This window comes from Erpetoichthys calabaricus, chromosome 8 (assembly GCF_900747795.2).
Source record: "Erpetoichthys calabaricus chromosome 8, fErpCal1.3, whole genome shotgun sequence".
Lineage (NCBI taxonomy): Eukaryota > Metazoa > Chordata > Cladistia > Polypteriformes > Polypteridae > Erpetoichthys > Erpetoichthys calabaricus.
In genome coordinates this window covers 185,825,591-185,852,354 of record NC_041401.2, presented here as the reverse complement: position 1 = coordinate 185,852,354, position 26,764 = coordinate 185,825,591, and the positions used below count along the sequence as shown (strand labels likewise).

General features: G+C 39.6%; 1 protein-coding gene and 1 long non-coding RNA gene across 3 annotated transcripts in view; one reads left to right on the top strand and one right to left on the bottom strand.

The window, feature by feature from the left end:
- Positions 1–26,764, top strand: part of LOC114656373 (inactive dipeptidyl peptidase 10-like) — a 992,193-nt gene that overhangs the window by 536,873 nt on the left and 428,556 nt on the right. The gene's annotated exons all lie outside the window — the stretch shown is intronic.
- Positions 1–26,764, bottom strand: part of LOC127528946 (uncharacterized) — a 103,247-nt gene that overhangs the window by 54,995 nt on the left and 21,488 nt on the right. The window lies entirely within an intron of this gene.

Below are 26,764 nucleotides of genomic sequence, written 5' to 3'. Positions count from 1 at the left end.
GCAACAGATTAAATGTGTTTGCTTTGACACTGATAACAATATCATTTATTTCTTTATATTTCAATTTTCATACAAGGAGTGTAGCTCAAAATGCTTTACAAGAGATGAAAGAATAAGTTGCAAGAAACGAAAAACACATTAGAAATAGATGCAAATTCTTCAGCCTCTAAACAACAACAACAACAATTTGTTTCTTGTACAGCCAAAAATCACACAAGAAAATGGCTCAATGTGTTCTAACAGGCCCTCCTCATCTCGTCCAGGAGGAGAGCAACATGACAACTCTCAAGGCAAAATGCAAGAATAGATGATACCACTCACTAATTTCAAAACTATCACATATAGGAGAATAAAAGTTTGTTCCAATACATCAAAAACAAAGTTGAAATTAATTCACATAAATGAAACAGCACAACATCTGTCCATCAGCTCATTGTAGAACCACAGCCAGATTATAGAACAGAAGTCGACGACAAGCCAGGCACAGTCAGAGTCCGGGAGACTTCAGCCAACAAGCCGCCGCCCCCTTTACTGGCCATTCAACAGCTGAGTCAGTGCTGGGTCGGCCAATCAGATGAAAGGAGCCTTCTACCTGATGATTCCAGTTCACTGACGACACTGCTATCGTGGGCTGCATTAGGAGTGGGCAGGAGGAGGAGTATAGGAACCTAATCAAGGACTTTGCTAAATGGTGAGACTCAAACTACCTACAACTGAACACCAAGGAAAACCAAGGAGCTGGTGGTGGATTTTAGGAGGACTAGGCCCCTCATGGACCCCGTGATCATCATAGGTGACTGTGTGCAGAGGGTGCAGACCTATAAATACCTGGGAGTGCAGCTGGATGATAAATTGGACTGGACTGCCAATACTGATGCTCTGTGGAAGAAAGGACAGAGCCGACTATACTTTCTTAGAAGGCTGGCATCTTTCAACATCTGCAATAAGATGCTGCAGATGTTCTACTAGACGGTTCTGGCGAGCGCCCTCTTCTACGCGGTGGTGTGCTGGGGAGGCAGCATAAAGAAGAGGGACACCTCACGCCTGGACAAACTGGTGAGGAAGGCAGGCTCTATTGTAGGCACGGAGCTGGACAGTTTGACATCCGTGGCAGAGCGAAGGGCGCTGAGCAGACTCCTGTCAATCACGGAGAACCCACTGCATCCACTTAATAGTATCATCATCAGACAGAGGAGCAGCTTCAGCGACAGACTGCCGTCACCGTCCTGCTCCACTGACAGACTGAGGAGATCGTTCCACCCCCACACTATGCGACTCTTCAATTCCACCCGGGGGGGTAAACGTTAACATTATACAAAGTTACTGTCTGTCTGTATACCTGCATTGTTATCACTCTTTAATTTAATATTGTTTTTTATCAGTATGTTGCTGCTGGAGTATGTGAATTTCCCCTTGGGATTAATAAAGTATCTATCTATCTATCTATCTATCTATCTATCTATCTATCTATCTATCTATCTATCTATCTATCTATCTATCTATCTATCTATCTATCTATCTATCTATCTATCTATCTATCTATCTATCTATCTATCTATCTATCTATCTATCTATCTATCTATCTATTCCAGTGCTTCTTTATGAGGGGACTTTTTTACCCAACTAGCACCAAATGGGACATGAGGATACCACCAACGATAATTTAGAGGTGTCATACTGATAGAGATGAATACTTATGAGATCAGTTATTTGTTGTTTAATATGTGTAGTTACTTCGGAACACTTTGAAGACATCTGCTTTCACTTTTAGAATCTTTTTCTGTTGATCAGTGTCAAAAAAGGCCAATTTAATTTCCCTGTGATTCAGTGTTATATAACAATAAGATGTGGAACCTTCCAAGGGAGTGATTGCTTTTTGTAGGCACTGAATATACTGTATATAATAAACACTGTCATTTTTTTATTGTTGTTATTAATAATAGTTGGGTGTGATGATTGAAGTTTAGTTTTCATTTCATTCTACTTATGCTGTGTGCTTATTTATAGCATTAGTTATTGTTATTAGTTGTGTTGTTGCTATTATTATTATGAACAGCAGTAGTGGTATTGTTATTCGTATTATTATTAGCATTGCTGTTGCTAATATTGTTAAGAATTATAGCACAGATATTCATATTAACTTTGACTGTAATTTTAATTAATGGTCTAAAATTAAGAAACTATTCTATCTATCTATCTATCTATCTATCTATCTATCTATCTATCTATCTATCTATCTATCTATCTATCTATCTATCTATCTATCTATCTATCTATCTATCTATTGTCCGACGTTATATGCCGATAACAGAATTGCGGCTGCGACTTTCTTGCACCCACTCCAGCTCTTATGGTATTGCTAAGGTTATTACAATGCTGATTATTATGATTATGATGATTATTATTATCATGTTTACTGTTGCAATTGATACTATTAACAGCATTTATTAAGCTAATTGTTCAGTACTGATACAAAGAAGCAGTTGCACAATTAGTAAGAAAGCAGCTGCTCGCATTGTGAGATGTAATCTGGGGTCCGGTTTCTCTCACATGGTATGGAGATGATCTTTTAGAAAGCCAAGCAAGAATGCATCTCAATGCATAAGCACTGGACTTTATGTATTCCTAAAGGTTGGCAACGCTCCTTTATAGAGCGGCTGTGCTTTAGGAATATCAAATTTCTCTCTCCTCGGAGAATTCCAAAGATATTCTCTTTACAGTTTTGGGTCATATTTTGTGAGCCTGCTTTGGCTTCTCTGAAAAGCTTTTTTGAATGTCTGTTCAGTCGGGAGTGTTAGGGGCTTTTTCAAGAGCTTGTTCAAGTGAGAAGAATTCCACGTGGGAAGGGAAGTGCAATAAACTTGCATTTTTTTAAAGATATTTTTATTGTAATTCAGTTCTGCAATGCATCGCAACTTATTTCATCAATGTTAAAATTGAAGTATCTTTACAGGCAGATAAATTACCAATCTACCATACTGTATATACTCAGAAAATAGACTTGACTGTTTGTTATTTTAGAAATGGATCTAACGTGTCCAAGCATCCTATACAGTAAAATTGGGAATATTCAATTATTCTATGAAGTTTCACAGCCCATTCTTTCCTATTTTATTTTAAAGACATTAGCTTTCTTTTAATTCAATTTAATTCAGCTTATTTTTGTAAAGCGCTTCTCACTGATTGTTGTAGGCTCAGAGTGTTGTAACCAGTTCACAAATAAATTACAATTGCAACTTTACAATTACTAATTAAATAATGCATAACATAATGGTGCAGATTTGCTTAAACACACAGTAAAGCAAAATAATTTCAAACTGAATAACGCACCATCAATGGAACCTAACAATATTCTTTGTGTCCATTAAAGGAATACTCCCCCCCAAAATTTTCTTTATATGTGTAAAACGACACAAAGAAAACAGGTAAAGAGTTGGGGTACCACCTTGGTAACCAAATATAATTTGACAGTTTTTGTGTAGATTAACATGCAATTAGTCATTACAGACAAAAACCCAAACAGAACGAGAACAGGTAACTGGTCTATGAAAGAAGATAACACATCCATAAACCTTCTCTTAGGCCTTCCTCTTCTCCTCTTCCCTGGCAGCTCTATCCTTAGCACCCTTCTCTCAATATACTCAGCATCTCTTCTCTGCATATGTCCAAACCAACACAATCTCTCCTCTCTGACTTTGTCTCCCAACTGTCCAACTTGAGCTGACCCTCTAATGTCCTCATTTCTAATCCTATCCATCCTCATCACACCCAACGCAAATCTTAGCATCTTTAACTCTGCTACCTCCAGCTCTGTCTCCTGTGCCACCGTCTCCAACCCATATAACATAGCTGGTCTCACTACCGTCCTGTAGACCTTCACTTTCACTCTCGCTGATACCCGTCTGTCACAAATCACTCCTGACACTCATCTCCACCCATTCCACCCTACCTGCACTCTCTTCTTCACCTCTCTTCCACAATCTCCATTACTCTGTACTGTTGATCACAAGTATTTAAACTCATCCACCTTTGCCAACTCTACTCCCTGCATGCTCACCATTCCACTGACCTCCCTCTCATTCACACTCATGTATTCTGTCTTGGTGGTCCTACTGACCTTCATTCCTCTCCTCTCTAGAGCATATCTCCACCTCTCCAGGGTCTCCTCAACCTGCTCCCTACTCTCACTACAGATCACAATGTCATCAGCAAACATCACAGTCCACGGGGAACTCCTGTCTAATCTCATCTGTCAACCTGTCCATCACCATTGCAAATAAGAAAGGGCTCAGAGCCGATCCCTGATGTAATCCCACCTCCAACTTGAATGCATGTGTCACTCCTACCGCAGACCTCCTTACATACACACACAGAGACATAATTACAAAAATGGTATTTTAGGACTGAGGGAAGTCTAAAACGTCGAGATTCATCAAAATCTCAAAATGGAATTTTTGGAGGATTCCAATACATTGCCTATACTTCATATACGAGAAAATAAAAAACTTCAGATGCATAAATCTGTGCTTAAGCCAAGTTTTATGCATTTTCCTTTTTTAAATCCCAGTCACCGTGAATTTTAACACACAGGCACGTGCCTACATCCCCACCCCAACTCTTCCCAGAATTTTGCCTATTTGAAATAGCCCCTTTCTTTCAGGGTTTTGTTTAAAGACAAGGGCAGAAGCACATGGGAAAAAAAAAAAGAATTTCAGCAAATGTGAAATGGACGTCCTGCTCAGTGAAGTGGAGGCAACGAAAAACGTACTGTTTGGTGGCTTAAGCAGCGGTATAAGCAATTAAAGGAAATTGAAGGAGTGGCACAGCGTGGCAAAGGCACTCAAAAGTTCAGGTTCAGAAAATCGTAAATAAATCGTAATAAAAAAGAGAAGTGGTCGTATATCAAAGGCGCCGTGAAAAGATGAGTTACAGCCCACCATTGGAGTGTCATAGGGACACAGTGAAGAAAAAAAAAGTCTATGTCGAGATCAAAGTCAAAATGTCAACTTTAATCTTGAAATTTCCACTTTAATTGTGTGGTTATTTTGTAGAACGTCGTAAACTTCATTCTAAAATCAATGTTTAATTTACTAGAGTTTCTCAAACCCCATCATATCTAAACTTGCACATTAAATGCTTCCCCAACCCAGTCATTAATCTCTATGTGCTTCTTAAATGGGCTTTCTGTTACGCCGACAGGAGCGTGCAGGCAGTGATCGCCACACAGAATACATTACATTCATGATAGTACAGCTCTTTGAATATTTTAGAATAATAAGAAGTATGCTTGATATCCTTTCCATGATGAAATGCATTCTGTCTTTTATATACTGTAGCTCCTTTTCTGTCTATCTGTTACCTTTTTAACACGTCATCTCTGCCCTCTGTGGAGAAAGGGTCACACTTCTACTATAACATATTGTGTAGATATGCAGATCACCTTTAGTGCATCGCCTTACAGCAGTTGAATCAATTTATTTTTATATATTCTGTTGCTCTTTTTTAAGTTTAGTGGATTTGACTTGAGCTGTGAAGTTGTTATCCTTTTATAGATAGATAGATAGATAGATAGATAGATAGATAGATAGATAGATAGATAGATAGATAGATAGATAGATAGATAGATAGATAGATAGATAGATAGATAGATAGATAGATAGATAGATAGATAGATAGATAGATAGATAGATAGATAGATAGATAGATAGATAGATAGATAGATACTTTATTAATCCCAAGGGGAAATTCACATTTCCTTGGCCATTGTGTATTGTACTGTTCTGAATATTTGCTCGAGGTAGGACAAAATAGCTGTTATTAAAAAACAATTATTGAGCAGAGCTATGTGAGACCAATAATAGGTGAATAGATGGATGAATGACCGATATGGTTAAATTTGATTATCACTTACTGTCAACTAAATTCATCTCTAATATATTTTACCTTGGCATCTGATTGCATTTAGTGTTTAATTCTTAAAAAGTCAAAGTAGCCGTAGTGTTCGTAGTGCTGGTATTAAATGGACTCTCCAATCAACATCCATCTGGCCTTTTCCTAACATTTTAAGAGCACCAAAGGCTCAGTCCTCAGTTAGGCATTTGGTTGTACTAGCAGCCCGTCTTTTTTCCTTAACATGGACCTTCCCTTGGCAACATCAATTGCTTGTGACAATTCGTACAAATGAAAGCTGCCAATCCCTGATTAGTGCTGCTTGACAAAATGGAAAGAAGTAAATTGGACAGAACAGATTCCGCTGACAGTCAGGCTGAGGATTGTAAACTGCTGGGGCTTTGCCTGTCACTGTCGTTCCTTTCCTTCATTCTTTGTATACTAAAGAGGCTCACCTTGCCAACATGGAGTACTGTCTCTTTACGATAATATGGCTTCAAGTCTTGTTAATTGCTTTTAATGCAACTTCTGGTAGGATTCTTATTTTTTCGTGGAATTCACCTTTCTGGCATGATGTCTGGCCTTCAGTTATTTTTGTGTAGAGGAATACTGTATTGGAATCTAATGTCACCCACACTAAATACAAAATTAATAATAATAATAATTAATAATTATGAAAAACACTTTGAACATGCACACCACAATAATAATAAAATCTATCTATCTATCTATCTATCTATCTATCTATCTATCTATCTATCTATCTAATCCTGCCTACTATACCAAATTCATTCTATCTATCTATCTATCTATCTATCTATCTATCTATCTATCTATCTATCTATCTATCTATCTATCTATCTATCTATCTATCTATCTATCTATCTATCTATCTATCTATCTATCTATCTAATCCTGCCTACCATTCCAAATTCTATCTATCTATCTATCTATCTATCTATCTATCTATCTATCTATCTATCTATCTATCTATCTATCTATCTATCTATCTATCTATCTATCTATCTATCTATCTATCTAATCCTGCCTACTATACCAAATTCATTCTATCTATCTATCTATCTATCTATCTATCTATCTATCTATCTATCTATCTATCTATCTATCTATCTATCTATCTATCTATCTATCTATCTATCTATCTAATCCTGCCTACTATACCAAATTCATTCTATCTATCTATCTATCTATCTATCTATCTATCTATCTATCTATCTATCTATCTATCTATCTATCTATCTATCTATAATACCTTTCACATGTATCCATTTAATTTTTATGCATTATATCATACCTTTCATGCCTGTCTGTCTGTCTATCATTTTAAGTATGTATCAAAATTATGTAGTGCCTCTCACATTTATCTCTCATTTAAAGCATGTAGTGCAATTATATAGTGCCTTTCGCATTTATCTATTTCTTATTGACTTAGCCTCATATTTTGGTTAATAACACCTTACCGTACCTGTAATTATTATGACAATAATATGGTTGATTTTATAAAGTGAAATAACAACTGCATTATAGGTATCAACATTTTTAATGAGAATAATATAAAAAAATAAATGTCGTACACACACAAAGAGAAACGTACAAAAAGCACATTCAGTATTTAGTCACAAAAAAAAAAATTAAAAAAATAGAACTGTCAATTTTGCTTTCCAGAACAAAGTAAAAAAAGAAATGTTTCTATTGGTGTGACTAGATGTTATCAGAAAAGTAATTTAATGTGACAAACCACACAGTAACTGTTGAGAATACAAAAAATATTTCTATTTCTTATACAAGTGTAAAAGTAGAATACAATAAGGTTTCAGAGTTTTAAATTGTCATTATTATGACAGAGTTAATAATATCTACATTGAAATGCCTCCAAAATCAAAGGTTGCTGTGTACACATTGACAAAGGCAAATTCTTTGAAAGTCACTGCGCCAGTCACATCAGAGGGTTTCTTTATGCCATGTTGGTTAATAGAAAAGCACTGCTTTATACAGCAAAGGAGCAAGTGAAGCATAAACGATTGGCTTTAAAAATCACAGCCTATCTATTCATTGCACCATCATTTTTCTAATGAAATGAGAATGTTGGTACACATTTTGTGAAAACAAATGAAATTGGAATTTAAAAACACCTTTTTTCCCAGAGACGTCATGCACTTTGCTTTATTTCTATCATGGATCATCATTCAGGAAGTCATTTCACAAATTCCTCTCCAGTTCCTTGTTTTCTAGTGGCATTTGATTCCTAAAATAAAACCACACTTATTTTTTTGCTTTGCACCCCCTTCCCGAACATAACCTATCATCTATGGGAGAGCGTTAGAGCCTTCAAAAATTTCAATCTCCGCTTTTCGACAGATCTCGACATTCTTGGGTCCCCTGGTACCGAAAACATCGATATCTCAATGATGGATGTGTTTTTGTCTGTCTGTGTGTGTGTGTCACAGTTTCTTGAGGACAGTCGAGAGCTAAAAATGGCTGGACCGAAAAATGCCAAACTCAAAACTTGAGCCTGTTATGAGATGATGATGTGCGAAATAGTTTTTGAGCAAAATCGTGCAAGAGAATGAGACGCTAAATAGGAACCCTCAGATACTGTAATTGTGCAATTATTCATCAGTTCTTTTCGTTAATTGCTATCGTAATGACTATATTATGATCAGAAAGATCAGCATCAGAGTAGAAAATTATTATTGAAATGCTACAGAAAAGTTTGGGTAATTTTGGTTCCTAGGGCCAAAGCCTACTAGATAGATAGATAGATAGATAGATAGATAGATAGATAGATAGATAGATAGATAGATAGATAGATAGATAGATAGATAGATAGATAGATAGATAGATAGATAGATAGATAGATAGATAGACACTTATTTAATCTGACGTTCACGTTCAAATTTTTTTTTATTGATTTATAAACTGTAAGAAGTGGACGCTAGGGATCACTGTTGCCCCCCTGTAACCCCTACAGACAGACACAGGAACACAGGTTCAAAGCACCAAGATGTTACATTTTAGTCTTCTTCCTTCTCGTACAGTGTCCCAAGAACCGCAGCCACAAATAAATAAGCTCAATTCTCCCTTCTCTTGCTTCGTCCACCTCCATCTGACTCTGACTCCCTACTGGGTCTTCAGCAGTCCCTTATATTTCTTTGACCTGGAAGTGCTTCTCCTCTTCTGTTCACATGACTTGCCAGCACTTGCGGGTCAGACGGAGAATTCAAGTTATTTGATCAGCCCGGAAGTACTTTGGGGTTTCCGTCCTCGTGATCCCCTAGTACTTCCGGGCTAGGTGAGAACTTCGTCTTCCACCATCTTCCCACAGCGTCCCCTGGCGGCACCCATGGTACCCTTTTGGATAACAGTTAACACTTACCCTTTTATTAAGGGGGATATTGTCCTAGGTGTGTAGCATTTCTGGACACAATCCTCCAACCTAATTTATTGGCTGACAGTCCTCAGTGTTGGTGTGTCAGATAGAGATTGTGCAGCTTTATTTATAATAATGTTTTATTTTTATTCTCTCCTTCGCTAGTATCTCCACGCGGTCCATAGTGTATCCCATAACTCACGCTGATATGCACATTATAAATTGAATTGCAGAATGCTGAGGGTCCCCCCTTGTCACACATGTTTGTCACCATTCTGAGTCATCTTGGGTAAGCAGTCCCTCCCTGAGATGAGAGGGGGCGCTGTCGCTAATGGTATCGTCTCCCTACGTTCCCACAGCCTAGTGACGGCAACTGACTCCGCTCCTTCTAGTTGGAGGACTGTATATTTGAGGCAACGCAGAAGTTGGTGTGTCATTTTGAATCGACGCGCAATAGAGACGGAGTTCTGATCGCTACTGCTATGTTTGTCTCACTTTACCTTACCTTATATGTGACATTGTCTGCCGTTTCCATTTAAAGATATTACCTTAATTAAACAGTGTCCTGACTGGCACCTTAACATTTATTGGGATCGATTGTCACACCTCGTATTGTTGTTATACATAAGGGTTGCTAATGTGGTCTACACGAGTACACGTGCATTAACTGCCGGGACTCATAAGGCAAGAACGGGGAAATGCCGGTATGAAGTAGTGGTGCGTATCGACCTCCTTCAAGCACTGACTTTACCGAACGTCATTGTGCTAAACTAATCCAGTTCGAATTGAATATACAAATTACAGAAGTCCTCTGGTAAGAATTATTTGACTTCACCTACTGTTGTATAAATAATCCTATCCATGGAAAATGTCTAGAAGTTGAATAAGGAGATTTTTTTTTTTGCTTTTAAATCAAATATTAAATATTTACACAATTTGATCTGCTTTATAATAGAAGTAACCTGTTTTATAGGAGACATTGTTAACAGCTATGACAAATAGCCACCTGAGAATTCAACTCCTCAGCTACATCATTTATTTTAATTCTATTACACCGTATCTTAACAAGGATCATTCTGAAAGTCAAGAGCTATTTTATGAAATAATAATTCATCAAAACATCATGTTATGTTTTTTCATTACTCCTGTTCTTAGTTAATTAGTGGATATACGATACAGTGCGATTCTCGTGCTGAACACTTTGAATTTTGCATTCTCTCTGTTTAATAACCTCGAGGTCAACTGATATTATTAGAACAATTCTGTATCAGACAATATCCATCCATCCACTATCCAACCTGCCACATCCTAACTACAGCGTCATGGGGGTCTGCTGGAGCCAATCCCAGCCCACACAGGGCGCAAGGCAGGAAACAAACCCCGGGCAGGGCGCCAGCCCACCGCAGATCAGACAATATACTCCACTATTAAAGAAACAATATACCTTATAAAGTGTTTGTTTTCAAGGTGGAATTTTGTATTCAACACGTTGTGCAATTTTTTACAATATTTCCTTTGCTTTTATAACTGGTATAGGGCAGTTTCAGATTTTGTGACTTTTGTGACAGTATGTCTTACGTTTAGTGGCATTTTTGGTATTAAAATTTGAGTCAGACATGGTGACAGTCCTGAAGAACACAAACCCTCCTGGTCATTTTACAGTACACTCAATGCTGGGCCGTCTAATCGGACGACAAAATCTTTTCATCTGTTGATTCCAAGGCTTCCAGTATCTCAGGTGTCCATCCATGGCCAGGAAAAGAGCTTAGTAAGTGCCACAGCAGGATACCAAGAAGAGAAACGGAACAGAATTGGGGAATAGTAACAGTTCATAGTTATTATGTTATTTAAACTTTGTAATAAGAATGAGTCTCCAGACATCATAAAGATTTGGGACAGCCACCTGTATATTATTTCCCAGCTGCAAAAGTTTTTGAAATATTTGAACAGAGATATTCACAAGACAGGGTTCAAAACAGAACTAATTATTTGGAGGTAAGATGGCGGGTTTAAGGGCTGGGAAGGAAATGATGTCATCTAGAACCGAAAGTGACGTCATCAGAGGTGCCGGAGTCCGAAGTGACGTCATCAGAGGTGCCAGAGCTGGAAGTGATGTCATCAGAGGCACCAGAACCTGGTGAGATTTCCCGGGAATGGTCTGCAAGAAACTGAGAGAGACAGTCAGCATACTCTGCCACCCCCTGGTCTGGAGTAGTATTAAAGTTCCCCAGGCCCTTCAGCTGTTTCCTAAACGCATGTGTGTGACAACTTGTACAAATGACTAATAAAAAAAAAAGAAGCAATATGCACAGTGAGTCAGCAGCTCTAATCAGGGTAGACCAGACTAAAGTCCTGAGTCTAAAAGCTGAGACCAACGGAGCATCTCTTATATGAGCAGGCGGATCACTCCACAGCTTCCAGGCCCTGTCACTAAAAGCATGGCTGCCTACTGTTGTTTTATTGACCATACGCATCATAAGTAGGTCGGCATCCTGAGATCTTGGCTTGTAAGTAATAATAAGTTCACGTGGGTAAGCAAAAGCTTGGAAATTTAAGACTTTAAATGTAAGAAGGAGGATTTTTAAATCGGCTTTAAACATAACTGGAAGCCAGTGCAACGATGTAACCACAGGGGTTATGTGGTTGTACTTTCTAGTTCTTATAATGACTCTTGCAGCAACATTTTAAATTAATTGAAAGTTGCATAAAGATTGATTTAAACAGCTCGCATATGGAATATTGCATTAGTGAATCCAACTAGTGCATTAAGTAAATTCTCAATAGTCACCATATTTAAAAGCAATCTTAATTTTCTAATATATTTAAGATGGGGCAAAAAAACAGGTTTTACACAGTAATCTGGCTTCATGGCTGCTAGTCATCTCAGGAAGGATCCTGGCTTGAATTGCCTTTTGGAGTTGTGGAAAATGAGTGCAGATGGTGTTAAGTCTGACATGAAGTGAGCAGTGTGAAGTGGAGCTGTGGGGTATGAACGTATAGCCAAAAAGATCAAGAATGGTGGTAGGAGTGTTTGAAGCTGGCCAATGGAGAATGAAGTGAAAGAGACTGTGGCGGACGGCCATGGACAACTCCATAATGGAAGAAGATAATGTCCTGTGAACATTCTCTCCTACGGACCAATAGATGGCAGCCAAACCGCAGGGCAACATGGGAGTTGGAGTTCAGCACAGCCTTGTTGGGTTCCATGGGTGACGCCTGGGGGTTGCTGCAGGGACTGCTGAGTCATTTATTGCAGCACTTTCATCACCACACCCGGAAGGAGATTACGGGACACTTTGAACATTTTCAGGTGTTCCATGAAAGGAGTCGCCTCACTCCATCTGGAAATACTGTCGGAAGAAGGTCACCGGACACCTGGAGCACTTCTGGGTGCCCTGTAATAGGAGGCAGTGGCCACTACACTGGGAGCCACAGTTGGGAGGAAGAGGGATGAACCATGACAGTGGAGGAGTGGAGGTGGAAAGGAGAGGATGAAGAAAGGAAAAGAAAAGAAAGTGCTGTGTGCTGTTTATGGTACTGCTATTAGTTAGGGGGAACAGAAAGACAAGCATTTCTGTTTGAAACTAAAACATGTGTGTTGCAAAGACTTATTCCTAAAGTCCGTCTGTGTCAGGGTTGGGTGACTGGTGTGCGCCCCCTGGTGGCCACAGCCTGTTATGAGACATTGATTTGCTGATTAGTTTTTGAGCCAAATCACGCCAGAGGATCTTGTAATTCTGCAATTAATGATGCATTCTTCTCATCAACTGCTATCGCATTGACCTATTACATGATCAGAAAGAAAGTAAATAATTACTGAAATGTTATTGAATAGTTTGGGTAACTTGGTTTCTGGGGCGCAAAGCCTACTGACGCTCAAGTCGAAAGTTTTTTGGAAATGGAGTTGTATAAACTCCACATTTTAAAAGAGCACACTCTGGAATGTTTTACTGCACTTAATGGTGGTAGCTAAAGGATAAGCGTTTAGTGTTAGAAAGAAAATGGTCACAAGAAAGAGAAATAAGGGGGAGATGAAGCAGCTTACCTTTGGTGGGTAAATGAATCACCCAGAAATTAGGCTGGTAAGCCCAAGTGTGCCTGATAGCCGTGTCACAGGCAGACGTGTTGGTAGAGTTGGTAGATGTTGGCAGGGGGCCAGGTAGAGTGAGGGGCAGAGGTGTTGGTGGAGTTGGAAGGTGTTGGCAGGGGGTCAGGTAGAGTCAAGGGCAGAGGTGTTGGTAAGCCCAAGTGTGCCGGTTAGCCATGTCAGAGGCAGAAGTGTTGGTAAAGTTGGTAGGTTATGGCAGGGGCCAGGTAGAGTGAGGGGCAGAGGTGTTGGTGGAGTTGGAAGGTGTTGGCAGGGGGTCAGGTAGAGTCGAGGGCAGAGGTGTTGGTAAGCCCAAGTGTGCCGGATAGCCGTGTCAGAGGCAGATGTGTTGGTAGAGTTGGTACGTGATGGCAGGGGGTCAGGTAGAGTTGAGTGCAGAGGTGCTGGTGGAGTTGGTAGGTGTTGGCAGGGGGTCAGGTAGAGTTGAGGGGCAGAGGTATTGGTAAGCCCAAGTATGCTGGATAGCCATATCAGATGCAGAGGTGTTGGTAGAGTTGGTAGGTGATGGCAGGGGCCAGGTAGAGTCAAGTACAGAGGTGCTGGTGGAGTTGGTAGGTGTTGGCAGGGGGTCAGGTAGAGTCAAGGGCAGAGGTGTTGGTAAGCCCAAGTGTGCCGGATAGCCATGTCAGAGGCAGAAGTGTTGGTAGAGTTGGTAGGTGATGGCAGGGGGTCAGGTAGAGTCGAGGGCAGAGGTATTGGTAAGCCCAAGTATGCTGGATAGCCATATCAGATGCAGAGGTGTTGGTAGAGTTGGTAGGTGATGGCAGGGGGTCAGGTAGAGTTGAGGGCAGAGGTGCTGGTGGAGTTGGTAGGTGTTGGCAGGGGGTCGGGTAGAGTCAAGGGCAGAGGTGTTGGTAAGCCCAAGTGTGCCAGATAGCTGTGTCAGAGGCAGATGTGTTGGTAGAGTTGGTAGATGTTGGCAGGGGGCCAGGTAGAGTCGAGTGCAGAGGTGCTGGTGGAGTTGGTAGGTGTTGGCAGGGGGTCAGGTAGAGTTGAGGGGCAGAGGTATTGGTAAGCCCAAGTGTGTCGGATAGCCGTGTCAGAGGTGGACGTGTTAGTAGAGTTGGTAGGTGATGGCAGGGGGTCAGGTAGAGTCGAGGGCAGAGGTGTTGGTAAGCCCAAGTGAGCCGGATAGCCATGTGTCGTTTTCTCTTTTTGTTGTTTTTCACTACGCTTCCTACTCCTCCTGATCACCAACAATTTAATAGAAACCCGTGTCTTTAAATGATTGTGCTCCTGCACTCATTCGTTCTCATTTGGGGAATGCTCTTACTGTATGTTAAAAGTTTTCAAAAAGACACAATTTAATAACCTAGTATATAGGAATTAAATGAACAAAGGTTCCTACAGTAAGTGGGAGGTGAAAATGTATCCTGGGATATGGAATCTCTATTTCTAAGGTGGCAGAAGGTGACCTTTATGATTGAGGTGACACTCGTGCCATCGGAAAGCTTCATTTCTGTTGGGAAGCAATCATATGATAACTTTTCAAAATGAGGGGAAAAAAAAAAAAGGACCAAGTAGCATTTTTCATTGCAAGATGTCCCTGATACAAAATGTATGCATGTTTTATTAGTGTACAAAAATATCCAATGACTGATTATATATTTTTAGAATCGAGTCGGGTAATATTTCTCCTGTTTAACTGTGCAGGAAATGTAATGACTTTTCCTCACAGGCGGACATGAGCTGTCAGTTAAATTTGGATAGAAAAGAAAAAAAAAAAAAGTTCCTTAGATGTTTTATTATAAAAAATGATACATGGCTTAGCCAGGGGAAATGAGAATTTAATGCACATATCCGTGTGGAAATGCTTCGAAAATCTGACATTCAAGTAGCGAGCTCATCCAGTGTAGTCTTAAAAATAATTTGAATGTAGGTGAAGATTCTATGCTAAAGATTAACCTCCAAGAAGGCGCATGATAAAGTATAACTTTTAATCAATGTTTTGTGGAAGATGGTGGGTGTTTCATGCCTAGAGAAACAAAAGTATAATCTGTTAATTTAGTGAAGACTATGTTGCCTTTAGCTTGATTTGTTATGGAACGGCAAAACCCTCGGCGCATAAAACTAATTCTTAGCAAGATGGAGCTTTCACCCGCCAGGTAGTGATGGACGACTTGTGAACTTTTTGTTCTTTTTTCAGCGACTCTTTCCAGGAAATCATATGAATTGATGTGTTAAAGAGCATGCGCGCCCTGCGTGATGTCATTGTCGTCGTCTTTCGTTTCACCGTCTGCCACCCACTGGTGGAGGTGTAAAGTGCATGCACAAGACCCTTCTGACTCATGAGACTCGACTCATTTGATGAACGAGTATCACTCATCGAGAATCAGTCTAACAGTTTTTGTTCATTTGATTCGTGGATGTGTTGTTACGAGTTGCACAGTCCTCATCCACGTCTTATTTTAATTATGCATCATGCTTTGTGTATGGAAATAGGGCAATGGCTTATGAATTAATCATGTTACATATATAATGAACTCTATATGTATACAGTTAGGTCCATAAATATTTGGACAGAGACCACTTTTTTCTAATTTTGGTTCTGTACATTACCACAATGAATTTTAAATGAAACAACTCAGATGCAGTTGAAGTGCAGACTTTCAGCTTTAATACAGTGGGGCGAACAAAACGATTGAATAAAAATGTGAGGCAACTAAAACATTTTTTGAACACAATCCCTTCATTTCAGGGGCTCAAAAGTAATTGGACGTTTGACTCAAAGGCTATTTCGTGGGCAGGTGTGGTCAAGTCCGTCGTTATGTCCTTATCAATTAAGCAGATAAAAGGCCTGGAGTTGATTTGAGGTGTGGTGCTTGCATGTGGAAGATTTTGCTGTGAACAGACAACATGTGGTCAAAGGAGCTCTCCATGCAGGTGAAAGAAACCATCCTTAAGCTGCGAAAACAGAAAAAACCCATCTGAGAATTTGCTCCAATATTACGAGTGGTAAAATCTACAGTTTGGTCCATCCTGAGAAAGAAAGCAAGCACTGGTGAACTCAGCAACGCAGAAAGACCTGGACGTCCACGGAAGACAACAGTGGTGGATGATCGCAGAATCATTTCCATGGTTAAAAGAAACCCCTTCACAACAGCCAACCAAGTGAACAACACTCTCCAGGGGGTCGGCGTATCGATATCTAAGTCTACCATAAAGAGAAGACTGCATGAAAGTAAATACAGAGGGTGAGCTGCAAGGTGCAAGCCACTCATAAGCCTCAAGAATAGAAAGGCTAGATTGGACTTTGCTAAAGAACATCTAAAAAAGCCAGCACAGTTCTGGAAAAACATTCTTTGGACAGATGAAACCAAGATCAACCTCTACCAGAATGATGGCAAGAAAAAATTATGGAGAAGGCATGGAACAGCTCATTATCCAAAGCATAGCACATCATCTGTAAAACACGGTGGAGGGCAGTGTGATGGCTTGGGCGTGCATGGCTGCCAGTGGCACTGGGACACTAGTGTTTATTGATGATGTGACACAGGACAGAAGCAGCAGACATACTGTCTGTTTAAATCCAGCTAAATGCAGTCAAATTGATTGGGCGGCGTTTCATGATACAGATGGACAATGACCCAAAACATACAGCCAAAGCAACCCAGGAGTTTATTAAAGCAAAGAAGTGGAAAATTCTTGAATGGCCAAGTCAGTCACCTGATCTTAACCCAACTGAGCAGGCATTTCACTTGTTGAAGACTAAACTTCAGACAGAAAGGCCCACAAACAAACAGCAACTGAAAGCCGCTGCAGTAAAGGCCTGGCAGAGCATTAAAAAGGAGGAAACCCAACATCTGGTGATGTCCAGGAGTTCAAGACTTCAGGCTCTCATTGCCAGCAAAGGGTTTTCAACCAAGTATTAGAAATGAACATTTGATTTCTAGTTATTTAATTTGGCCAATTACTTTTGAGCCCCTGAAATGAAGGGATTGTGTTCAAAAAATGCTTTAGTTGCCTCACATTTTTATGCAATTGTTTTGTTCACCCCATGAATTAAAGCTGAAAGTCTGCACTTCATCTGCATTGGAGTTGTTTCATTTAAAATTCATTGTGGTAATGTACAGAACCAAAATTAGAAAAAAGTTGTCTCTGTCCAAATATTTATGGACCTAACTATATATAATCAATCATAGATATGTGATATAGTACCTGTCAAATAATATAAAGAGCACATGACACGTGTTTTGCCATAATTGGAGCTCATCAGGTGTAGGCACCTTTCCCCTTATGGGGATCGAACTTTGGGCATCAGCACCTCAGATATTATGCCCCTGTGGCTGGTTTGCTTACTTGACAAGGTGATGATCAGAGTATTACATTCATTAGTCTGAATCACAATCTCATTATTTGGATGGTTACCTACCAGGAAACACTTGTGGTTGGTTGGCTAATAATGCAGGGAGGACCCGGGAGGCAAACCCAGGTCTCTTTACTGCGAGGCAGCAGTGCTACCACTGCACCATCCTCAGTTGTAGAGTTTGAAAGCGTATTCCTGTCACTCACAAAAACAAAAAATAAAATTCAAAAAATAAATTGATTGCATTATTGTAAACAATAATGAAAAAAATAGAAAACAATAGAACAATAGAAAAAAAAATGCATAAGATTTGCATAAATCACATGTTGGATATCCAGTAATATGCTTAATATGTGCAAAACAAAGGCTTGTTTTTGTTCTATTATTGTTAAAGAGGTAATTCTGGAATTTCAGTGTGCACATCAAAAAGAAACCTAAAAATTCATAAGAAGAATTTTTTTGAACTGAAGACCCTCCTCTACCCCCTCACTTACTGGTCAAGAGTCCTGTCTTCAATTCAAAAGGCCTACCCATATAGCTTTAGCTCAATGAAAAGACAGACTGTTTTTCTCCTCAAGGGTTGGTTGAGGGGTGAAATGCCAAAACACATGCACCAGCTGCTGGTACTCATAATGGCAGGATGAGAAAGTGCCACTGAGTAACAGCCAAGCATTTGGTAAGACTCTTTCTATCCATCCATCCATCCATCCATTTTCCAACCCGCTGAATCCAAACACAGGGTCATGGGGGTCTGCTGGAGCCAATCCCAGCCAACACAGGGCACAAGGCAGGAACCAATCCCAGGCAGGGTGCCAACCCACCGCAGGACACACACAAACACCAAGCACACACTAGGGCCAATTTAGAATCGCCAATCCACCTAACCTGCATGTCTTTGGACTGTGGGAGGAAACTCATGCAGACACGGGGAGAACATGCAAACTCCACGCAGGGAGGACCCGGGAAGCGAACCCAGGTCTCCTAACTGCGAGGCAGCAGCGCTACCACTGCGCCACCGTGCCACCAAGACTCTTTCTATATACGCGCTATTAAGAATTACTTTAACACCCGAAAACTTCATTGAACACTGATGGGTTTGCTATGTGGGATGTTTGTATAAGCCGGCTTTACTGGAAGAGGCTGTGGATGATTTGGACTCTTGTCCCATCTAGGTTAACTCCAACTTTGCACCCATTGTCACCAGAGTAGGCTGTAGCCCCTCAAAACCCTGAGTTGGACTAGGCAGTGAACAGATTGTAGGAAACCAGGATGAGTATCAAGGCACCAACCGGGCAACCCTGTTTAATTGGAAGAAAAAAAAATAGAAACAAAAGGAATGGCCACAGACAGAAATTAAATGTGGGGGTCTAGTCAGCCCATCAAGGATCTTGTAAGCCAAGTTTTCCATCACTAGATGCTCTGCTCTCTTTGAGGGTGTGGTCAAAATGAGACACCACTTTCTGGGGACCACCCATTTTTACTGTGCTTGAGAAGAAGGGGCGGGGCCTGCTCTGGGTGCCATGGGTGGAGCTAACCATCCTCTCTGTGTCTTCTCGGGAATGCGCGTGAAAGAGAGGCTGCGGCCTCTCGTCCTGGAGTGGCATCTCTTACTTCAGGAAGGTGACACAGGTTTGAGAATTTGTGCTTATGTTATTTAAATGGTTTATCGAGAGGCGAAAAATGCTAAACTGAAAAATATTCCAAAAAAAATAAAAAATATGGCAAGGAATTTTGCAACAGCTGGACAAACATATTGTATTTTATTTTGTTCATCATGAGGTCTCACATCTGAAGCCACATCCATGGTGTTAAATATGGCAGCAGTTAAAAGAAATGATAATTCAATGCAGCCGTTTATTCCCACTCTAGCTGATTCCAGTTTCTTAGTATCAGGCTGACACAGTCCACTTGCATGATTTCCCTTTGGAATAAGGCACTTTATTTTGTTTTTTTATAGGGTACCAGAGAATAAATATTCCATTACTGAAGAAATGTTCACATTATACAACTGTCCTGGAATGGAAAATCTTCTATTTTTCAAACTACAGACTGCTTATATTATGTATTTAATTAATTTGTTCAAACGAACCAGGATGAACTGAATTTGCAAGACTTTAATTACAGGCATTGTAAGCACCATTTTCTTATACATTCTTCATGTATTATACTAGTAAATTATAACCTTAGTGCATATGTGTTAATTAGTTTACAACGTAACGGTGGAGTGTAAAGGAGGGCAACTACACGCCACAGACCTGCAGAACCTGTTATAACCTACGAACGGATAGACACGGCAGGACTAGAAGTTACAGAATTAGTTATATAGCTTGAGAAAGTGAGGCATGCAGAGGGACTTAAAAGATCAGACACTCTAATCAGAGTCATTCATCAAAAAGACAAGACAGCCAATCAAATGTGTGCAATGTCAAATGTCCCAGAATCCAACACGTGCATTTTAACATAAATATGGCTCACTCAAAAGAGGCCACGACAGAACAGATCAAGAGACCTGGAGACCATTTGATCTGGACATCAGAAAACATAACTTTTGAGTAACACCGATCGCTAAACCAAAAGCCACCCAGGACACCATCCACTCCTTGACTGCTCTGATTCTGGGTAAGCTTTTTTTAGATAGATAGATAGATAGATAGATAGATAGATAGATAGATAGATAGATAGATAGATAGATAGATAGATAGATAGATAGATAGATAGATAGATAGATAGATAGATAGATAGATAGATAGATAGATAGATAGATAGATAGATAGATAGATAGATAGATAGATAGATAGATACTTTATTAATCCCAAGAGGAAATTCTTTCTTCTTAATGCTGCCTCCCCAGCACACCACCGCGTAGAAGAGGGCGCTCACCACAACCATCTGATAGAACATCTGCAGCATCTTATTGCAGATGTTGAAGGACGCCAGCCTTCTAAGGAAGTATAACCGGCCCTGTCCTCTCTTACACAGAGCATCAGTATTGGCAGTCCAGTCTAATTTGGTTTGAGTCGCACCATTTAACAAAGTCATTGATTAGGTCCCTATATTCCTCCTCCTTCCCACTCCTGATGCAGCCCACGATAGCAGTGTCGTCAGCGAACTTTTTCACGTGGCAGGATTCCGAGTTGTATTGGATTTTAAGACAGCTGCAAAGATTTAGTTCAGGTACTGCAACAATGCATCTAGACCTTAATAAAGGCTTCTTTTAGTCTTTATTAGATGAGTTATAAAGCGTCAGTAAGGTGGCTATTCATCTCTGTGCAGTACGGCATCTGATATGCTGATGCATTTTTTTATAAATGTGAAGGATTTGCAGGTCTTATACTTTGTAAAATAAGCACAAGGACAAAGAAAACAGTTTGGGGATCTACAACGAATACTTGAAAAAGACTGGTGAGAATTCTAGGTCTTTAAAGACATGAGCTCCAAACAGACCTGAGGTTCGTTACAAAATGGCTGCTATATATATGCAGTATACTGGGTGAGACACAAAAATAACCAGATTGGTAAAAAAATATATATATTTATTGATGAATTACAGCATTGTAAACACTCACCTTCTATATACTCCCCCTCCTGATCTCTATACCGCTCCATACATATCGTCCATTGATTGCAACAGTGCTGGAAGTCTTCTTGCTTGAGGCTCTTCAACAGGCTTGCCGTTTTTGTCTTCACTTCATCCATTGCAGATAAATGTGTTCCCTTCAGGTCACTTTTGATAATCAGGAACAAGTAAAAATCACAGGGACCTAAATCGGGCAAATAGAGAGGATGATCGAGAACGGGAATGGTTTTGTCACTCAATAACTGCTTTACGGAAAAAGAGAAAATTCACGAGAAGTTTGATGTTGATTCTCTATTCGACTTTTTCACCCGACATTATCGTGGCAACTCGTGTAGCGATTGTTGTGCAAGTACTGACTGGGCAATTCACAGGATATAAGTAGCCGGTCAGCGGTTTGAGAGGGTGTGTAGGAGGGGATATACAGTCATATGAAAAAGTTTGAGAACCCCTCTCAGCCTGCATAATATTTGACTCTCCTTTCGACAAATAAGATAACAGTGGCCTGTCTTTCATTTCCTAGGAACATCTGAGCACTGCGGTGTTTTCCGAACAAAGATTTTTAGTGACGCAGTATTTAGTTGTATGAAATTAAATCAAATGTGAAAAACTGGCTGTGCACAAATGTGGGTCCCCTTGTCATTGTGCTGATTTGAATGCCTGTCACTGCTCAATGCTGATTACTTGTAACACCACATTGGTGTGATGAGCTCGTTAAGCCTTCATAGACAGGGGTGTCCAATCATGAGATATAAAGGTATTTAAGGTCGTCAGTTGCAAGTTGTTCTTCATCCCTTTGACTCTCCTCTGAAGAGTGACAGCATGGGATCCTCAAAGCAACTCTCCAAAGATCTGAAAACAAAGATTGTTCAGTCTCCTGGTTTAGGGAAAGGCTACAAAAAGCCATCTCAGTGGTTTAAACTGTCAGTTTCAACTGTAAGGAATGGAATCGGGAAATGGAAGGGCACAGGCACAGTTGGTGTTAAACCCAGCAGGTCTGGCAGGCCAAGAAAAATACAGGAGCGGCATATGCGCAGGATTGTGAGAATGGTTACAGACAACACACAGATCACCTTCAAAGACCTGCAAGAACATCTGGCTGCAGATGGTGTATCTGTACATCGTTCTACAATTCAGCGCAATTTGCACAAAGAACATCTGTATGGCAGGGTGATGAGAAAGAAGCCCTTTCTGCACTCACACCACAAACAGAGTCGCTTGTTGTATACAAACACTTATTTAGACAAGCCAGATTCATTTTGGAACAAAGTGCTTTGGAGTGATGAGACAGAAATGGAGTTATTTGGTCAGAACAAAAGGCGCTTTGCATGGCGGAAGAAGAACACCGCATTCCAAGAAAAACACCTGCTACCTAATGTCAAATTTGGTGGAGGTTCCTCTATGCTGTGGGGCTGTGTGGCTAGTTCAGGGACTGGGGCCGTTGTTAAAGTCGAGGGGTGGATGAATTCAACCCAATATCAACAAATTCTTCAGGATAATGTTCAAGCATCAGTCACAAAGTTGAACTTACGCAGGGGTTGGATATTCCAACAAGACAATGACCCAAAACACAGATTGAAATCTACAAAGGCATTCATGCAGAGGGAGAAGTACAATGTTCTGGAATGGCCGTCACAGTCCCCTGACTTGAATATCATCGAAAATCTATGGGATGATTTGAAGCAGGCTGTCCATCAAATTGAACTGAACTGGAGAGATTTTGTATGAAGAATGGTCAACAATACCTCCATCCAGAATCAGACACTCATCAAAGGCTATAGGAGGACAGCGTCTAGAGGCTGTTAGATTTGCAAAAGGAAGCTCAACTAAGTATTGATGTCATATCTCTGTTGGGGTGCACAAATTTATGCTCCTGTCTAATTTTGGCATGATGCATATTGCATATTTTCTATTAATCCAATAAACTGATTGTCACTGCTGAAATCCTACTGTTTCCATAAGGCATGTCATCTATTCAAAGGAAGTTGCTACTTTGAAAGTTCAGCCAATGAGAAACAAAAATCCAAAGAATTAAGAGGGGGTCCCAAACTTTTTCATATGACTGTAGCTCTATGATTAACATTCAGCTGACCTCCAGTCGGTGTCCCAGGAAAGCCCCCAGCCCAGTCCGGTTATTTTTGTGTCACACCTTGTATATATGTGTGTGTATGCGTGTGCACACAGTGGGGCCTTTACCCGGCCAGGATGCCCTGATTATGGAAGGTCCAGGGTAGAGAGTACTTCCAGGACAGTTTCTCCCCTGGACCGACAGAGGGCAGTCCCCCTTGGTTTCCAGCAGTCCCACGTGTCATGAGCATAGAAGCTTAACTCTGTTGGGGCCCTGTGGCCAACACCGGGGGGGCGCATGGACATTTGCAGAGCCCTATTTGCCAGCACTTCCACCACACCCGGTAGTGCAAAAGCAGTTGGCTGCACCAGTGGTGTGTCATTTTACCATGGGTGAATACTGAACGTATGTAACAAACTATTTTGTGTTTTATAGATAGATAGATAGATAGATAGATAGATAGATAGATAGATAGATAGATAGATAGATAGATAGATAGATAGATAGATAGATAGATAGATAGATAGATAGATAGATACTTTATTAATCCCAGGGGGAAATTCACATACTCCAGCAGCAAAAAATATTAAATTAAAGAGTAATAAAAAAATGCAGGTAAAAAACAGACAATAACTTGAATAATGTTCAACGTTTACCCCCTCTGGTGGAATTGAAGAGTCGCATAGTTTGGGGGAGAAATGATCTTCTCAGTCTGTCAGTGGAGCAGGACAGTGACAGCAGTCTGTCGCTGAAACTGCTCCTCTGTCTGGAGATGACACTGTTTAATGGATGTAGTGGATTCTCCATAATTGATAGGAGCCTGCTGAGTGCCCGTTGCTCTGCTACGGATGTCAAACCATCCACCTCTATGCCAACAATATAGCCTGCCTTCCTCACCAGTTTGTCCAGGCGTGAGGCGTCCTTCTTCTTTATGCTGCCTCCCCAGCACACCACTGCGTAGAAGAGGGCACTCGCCACAACCATCTGATAGAACATCTGCAGCATCTTACTGCAGATGTTGAAGGATGCCAGTCTTCTAAGGAAGTATAACCGGCTGTGTCCTTTCTTGCACAGAGAATCAGTATTGGCAGTCCAGTCCAATTTATCGTCCAGCTGCACTCCCAGGTATTTATAGGTCTGCACCCTCTGCACACAGTCACCTCTGATGATCACGGGGTCCATGAGGGGCCTGGGTCTCCTAAAATCCACCACCAGTTCCTTGGTTTTGCTGGTGTTCAGTTGTAGTTTTATATTTATACTTCATTTAGTTCACCGTGTGCCCAGATGTGCTTTCACGTTAACATTAAAGAGTCTTTTTTCTGTTATCAGTATCAAAAAAGCCAAATTGACTCCCCAGTGATTCAATGTTGTATAACAATAAAATGTGAAAACCTCCAAGAGGAGTATAATATATTTATAGGCGCTGTATTTAGACGTTCAAAAACTTCACATTCCCATTTTATTGCAACAGATTAACAAATAAGAAAAGCTAAAGATTTTTTTACAGCATTGTTTGATTAAAAAAGATATAAATACAGCAATGAAACATCATGCTGAGTAAAGACACATTCATTCCTACTATTTTATATAGCAGCCATCCTTAAAAAAAAAAAAAAAGATTTAAAAGCTTATGCGTTGAAAGCCTATAAAAATAATTGTAACTTTATTCTAAGGTGCCAGCACACCAACTGGTAATTTACATTCATTTGATTCCGTGCCATTAGCTATTATCGAGTCAGGCTTGAGTGGAAAGATTGAAAGAGACTTTGGTGCTTTCACCTTCAAATTTGTATTTCACCGGCAAACTGGATTCAAAGAGTTGATCCGTCATTTTCAAAACGTCTGAAAAGTCCTAATATTTTCTGCTTGACTTCTGCATGTTAAGCATCAAATACTGCATCACATTCACAGTCGCTGACCCTGAAAGAGTCTCAAACGACACCCCACCCCACATGCCTCTGTTTGAAATGCCATTTTGAACCTTGGGGGTGGGGGTCTAGGACCACCGGTGAAGAATCAGATATTAAAAATGTGATTATGACAAGCCAAATTAACATTTAGAGATATCTCAAAATGAATTTCGGATATCTTAAAATGTAATTTACTTTTTAAGATATCTGAAACTCGCTTTGAGATATCTTAAAATACTTTCCTTTACATTTTAAGATATCTGCAATACATTTCGGGATATCTCAAATGCATTTCAAGATATCTCAAATACAGTTTCAGATATCTCAAAATAATTGTGTCTGTATTTCAAGATATCTCAAATGAATTTTCTGATATCTTAAATTGACCTTTGATGCATTTTAAGATATCTTAAATGCATTTCAAGATATCTCAAAATCATTTCCTGTAAAACTGCCTATTATTTCAATGGGACTTCTTGTTTATTATAAGATATCTTAAAATGTATTTGAGATATCTTCAAATGAGCAGGAAGTGATGTTGAGATATCTGAAAATGTATTTGAGATATCTGAAAATGGAGAGGAAGCTGTTTTGAGATATCTGGAAATGTATTTGAGATATCTTAAATTGTATTGTAGATATCTGAAAGTGCTATTGAGATATCTTGAAATAATTGAGTGTCCTTTTAAAGATATCTTAAAATGCATTTTAGATATCTTGAAATACAATTTTAGATATCTTGAAATACATTGTTAGATATCTGAAATAGAGCAGAGACCCATTTTAAGATATCATGAAATTAATTTTAGATATCTAAAAATGTATTTCAGATATCTGAAACAGCAATGAATTTCAAGATATCTTAAATGCTTTTTAAGATATCTAAATTATATTTCGAGATATCTTAAAATAACTTCCTTCTCATTTTAAGATATCCCAAATTCATTTTGAGATATCTGAAATGCATTTTCAGATATCTTAAAATGACTTCCTGCACATTTCAAAATATCTAAAATACATTTCAAGATATCTTAAAATGACTTCCTGCACATTTCAAGATATCTCAAATACATTTCATGATATCTGAAAATCACTTCCTGTGCATTTCGAGATATCTTAAATGCATTTCAAGATATCTTAAAATTGGCAGGAAGTTCCATTGAAAGTATAAGAAATTTTACAGGAAGTGATTTTAAGATATCTGAAAATGTATTTGAGATATCTTGAAATGTGCAGAAAGCTATTTTAAGATATCTGAAAATGTATTTCAGATATCTCAAAATGCCTGCAGATGTATTTTAAGATATCTTGAAATGTATTTGAGATATCTCAAAATGCACATTAACATATTTCAAGATATCTCAAATTGCATTTAAGATATCTTGAAATGCATTTCAGATATCTGAAAATGTACAGCATATCATTTCAAGATATCTTGAAATCTGTTTGAGATATCATACAATTCTTTTTAGATATCTTAAAATAGATGTATTTTTAGATATCTATAATTCAATTTGA